We start from the raw sequence: 4,491 nt of genomic DNA, 5'->3' as shown, positions 1-4,491 counted from the left end.
TACAAGTTCCAATTATATAAATGAGAAAAAAAAATTAAGGAAAGAAAAACATGTTTTATATAATAAAAACATTTAACAAGTGAGTCTGTTTCAGTTACAAAGGGAAGGCCAACAATCAGGCTTATGTTTTCTTTTTGTTTGTTTGTTGTTTAAAGATTTATAAATACAGTCATGAGGTACATTAGGATAAACAATGTTTAAAAAATGTAAATGTTAAAATTTTACAGCTTTCTTAATTTTCTTAATATTGTTTTTAGATATTGTTGAACTTCTACCTTTGCAGTTAGAAACAGGCTTATTTCTCCCATATTTACATTTATGTATACTGACTTTAGCTAATAGAAGTAGCATGTTATTTAAATAATATTCATCATAAGACATGTCATAATTGAAAAAACCTGAAAATACATTTTTAAAAGATGAGCACGATGTGATTCTTAATAAAATACAACAGAAATCTGACCAAAAACAAGCCGAATGAGGACAACTCCAAAATTGTATGAAACTATAAAACTATGTTTCTGCATCTATCAATATAACTATTGAAGATATTAATACGTGAGTTTAATAGAAATTTATTTGATTTTATTCGAATATTTAAATATTACAAATATCATCCCAAAAAATATATTTATTATATAAACGTATTTTTAACTATATATAATTTTAATGTATATTTAGTTATTAAAATGTCATTTATTTTGTATTGAATCATATTACGTTTATATATATGTAGTCTCCAAATTTGATTCCAGATATGACAGACTTATGAAAACAGCTGCAAATCTCGCCCATGATGTCATTACGTTTCCCACAATGCCTCAGCAGCAAAACAACGCACGCGCCGTGCGCATTTCTAAAGTGTCTATCAAAGATGGCGGGCGTCCCCGATCCACTGGAAGATATGCTCTACTCCGAAGTGGACGAAAAAGCCGTCAGTGACCTCGTAGGCTCGTTAGAATCGCAGTTGGGTGGACAAAACAAGGCGGTCGGTCCTCAAGGCGACACCAGGAGACCCTCAAACGCGCTAAATCCACACTTGGGGAAATTACTGGCCGCACAAGTAGGAACAACACAGGAGCAGCAGCGGCAGCCAGAGCGAAACCAGGAGGGAAACTCTCAAGAGAACGGTCCGGACAGGATACCGGCGTCCAGTTCTGTCCCGTCCACCTCGAACCTGCCTAGTACCTCTGCGAATTTGGTTACAGCCGCGAACCGGGTGCAATATCATTCATCAAATCCGTCAACTTGTTCAAGTGACGCAGCACCTACAGACTCTCACCCCAATACAAATCACATTGCGTCTGCTGTCCGGACGGTTCCCGCCAGAATACAGACTGTGAACGGAAGCAGTGGCACGATAAACTCTTCTGTTATCGCTCCTGCTTCTGTAAACGGTATTGACATTGGTTCAGGTGTAGGTAGTGGTAAAAGCAACATGTCTGCTCCTACTAGTACAAATACTGCTTTTGTGTCCGCTCAGCCCAACAGCACACTGCCACATGCGAATGTGTCACTAGATAGTCAAGCAAACCCCACCATTGCACTGCACAGGCCTCCTAACACCATCACAAGTGTCGTACACAACGGAGGTGATCCCAAAGTCTCAGGATTGCCCGTGCAGTGTGCCGGTCTTGTGCCCACCTCCGTGGCATTCACAAACACAGAGCCCAAATCTGACCTTCAAAACCAGATTAAAGCCATCGTCCCGAACAAGCTTCCCGGGACTCCCGTAGGGTTGCACCCCAGCACACCCACTCAGATTATAGTGTCGTCCAGTCCAGTGGTGACCTCACTTTCTGTGGCAAGCACGCCCTCTGTCCTTGCAAAGCCAGCGACGACTGCTCTCGTAGGACAGCCTACGACCCTGTTGAGACCCGGGACGCCCATTCAGGGGACAGCAACTGTGGCGCCCCCACAGCGTCCAGGGGCTCCTATGACTCAGCTGATCGTCAGACCGCAGCAACAAACTACCATTCAGTTACCGCCGGGATTCACCATACCTCCAGGTAAAACCTTGGGAAGTTATAAGGGGACCAGCTACAAAAAAGAGGGGTTTACAGGGACAGTTCACCCAAAAATGGAAATTCTGTCATCCTTTAGTCACCCTAATGTTGTAAACCTGAATGACTTTATTTTTATTTTTTGGAACATAAAGAAGATATCATTGAGGAATATTTTTGTGCTGAAAGTAAATGGGGTCCAAAACAAAACAAGACTGGACCCCATTGACTTTCATTTTTTGTGGAATCAAAAAACTTTAATGATTATGGTCACATTTACCATAGTTTTGCGAATGCTCACAGGCAAAATCCAGTCATTTCAAAAGGAATCTCCACAATTGGGATTTCCATGTGAGGGCAAACAATTTGGCAAAAGTTAGTCATGTTGATTTGCTGCGTTGACCAACAAAGTTGGTCTGAAAGTGACTTCTGTGTGAGTTGTGCTTCATAAATCACTAAATTATTGACAGGATATAAATTTTTGGCCTGCAAAATTTTGCTAATGTGGCTGCACATTTTTCAAAATATCTTTTAAGTTCCATAGCAGAAAGTAAGTAATAATGGTTTGGAATGACATGAGTGTAATAAGTGAAGTAATGTTACTACTTTTTCCTTTAATTACTCCTATATGATTTGTTGAATTTTTCCCTATGTTCTTCTTAAGGTATGGTGCTGGTACGCACGGAGGCCGGTCAGCTGGCATTGGTTCCTCAGCAGGTCCTAGCCCAGGCCAAAGCTCAGAACCAAAATAAAGGCACCCTGTCACCGAGACCTGCTACACCCACTGCTGGAACGGCTTTCAGAGTCACTACACCTGTTGCCCAGGTATGAGCAAGACAGGTCATCTCAAAGCATTTGAAACTCTTGTTGCATCATAATATTGTTTTAGCAGTGAATTACCAAAATGATAACTATAAAGAAAGACAATCTCTGTTGCCAATTTCACTGCATCTTTTCCATGCAGTGAAATTGAATTAAATTAAATGGTTCTCCTGTGTTGTTCCAAAGTAAAATCACCTTTAAATGAGTCCATATGACCTTTGAAGTGTTCTGAAACCATATGATAGCTTTGTGTGGTGAAAAGGCTTAAATGTAAGTGATTTATTTGCAGATAACCTCATCCTGATTTTACAGTCAAATCAAATGTGGTGCAGGTTGCATGACAGTAACAACAAACATCATTTCTCGAGTGGCTTGTAACCAAACATCATGACATCTTATTTGATTCGCTTCTGTTAATCACACAAGACTATCAAATGTCCTCAGATTTGGTAACTGGCACATAAATTGAGTACTTTCTGCTTTTTTTTAAATGCTTTTTTGCCCTTTTTGAAGTTTAACAACAACCTGTGGTGAACTTCCATTGAATAAAAAATATCTATGTAAATTATTCTTCGGTAATTATTGTTTTGTCTGTTCTGCTGGAAAAAAAAGACAACATATGGGTTTGGAATTATGTGAAAGTGGGTGAATATTGGGAGTTTTAATTTTTGGGTGAACCGTTCCTTAAACGTGTTGTTTATTGTATTACTTGAAACTGTACAGTTCAAACTGAAAGCTTGGGCAAAACATTTCTTTTTGTTGTGGTGCACAAACCACTTGAAACAGTCCTTAACTTGGCTTGGCTTTTACTTTTGTAGCAAAAGACAGCAGTGGTAACAATTACCTCGGCTCAGAAGCCCACCACCACAGTCATTACAGCAGGGGCCCGTGTGCAGCCTGCACTGCAGACAGTCCTCAAGCCCTCTGTGACCCCTCAGAGTCCCATCACCACCTCTGTTGCTGCCCCAGCTAACCGAGCCCCTATCCTCTCTCAGGTAGTGCTAAACTGTTTTCGTTCATAATGTCACTTATGTGACATGGATTCTATTTCATTATTTATTATAAAATACTGGAATTTTTCATTTCAGGAAATGCAAGAGAATGTAAAGAAGTGCAAGAACTTCCTAGCAACGCTTATCAAACTGGCATCCCATAATTCCCCCTCGCCGGAAACATCTCGGAATGTGAAGGCACTAGTGCAGGATCTGCTGGTAAGTCTTAGTTTTTTAGTGTTTAAAGGTGAAGTGTTTTATTTCTGCATCACTAGCAGCAATGTTTTGATTGAGACATTTCATTATTGTTTCACTGTCAATAAAAGAATTGATCTAGTAGTTCATTGTGACAATTTAAATTATAGTATTTCCTCTAGTGATATTCTTATGCTAAACTATAGATGTCAGCAGTTGCAGGGGTCATAAAACATTTTTTTTTCTGCTGGCTCAGACAGGGCAGTAAAGGTGTCTATACACAGCCACGTTAAAGGGTTAGTTCACCCAAAAATGAAAATTAGCCCATAAATTACTCACCCTCAAGTCATCCTAGGTGTATATGACTTTCTTCTTTCAGATGGAGTTATATTAAACATTTTCTTTGATCTTTCAAGCCGTTTAATGCCACTCAGCGGGTGTTGCATGCTCCAGTCCAAAAGCAGTTAAATAAAATGTGC

General features: G+C 39.7%; 1 pseudogene; it reads left to right on the top strand.

The window, feature by feature from the left end:
• Positions 1-793: 793 nt before the first annotated feature.
• The window catches only part of LOC107678291 (transcription initiation factor TFIID subunit 4-like), a 46,852-nt pseudogene continuing 43,154 nt past the window's right edge, over positions 794-4,491 (top strand).

The sequence above is a fragment of the Sinocyclocheilus anshuiensis genome, unplaced genomic scaffold (assembly GCF_001515605.1).
Source record: "Sinocyclocheilus anshuiensis isolate Anshui unplaced genomic scaffold, SAMN03320099.WGS_v1.1 scaffold1318, whole genome shotgun sequence".
Lineage (NCBI taxonomy): Eukaryota > Metazoa > Chordata > Actinopteri > Cypriniformes > Cyprinidae > Sinocyclocheilus > Sinocyclocheilus anshuiensis.
This window is presented reverse-complemented; position numbering and strand designations above follow the sequence as displayed.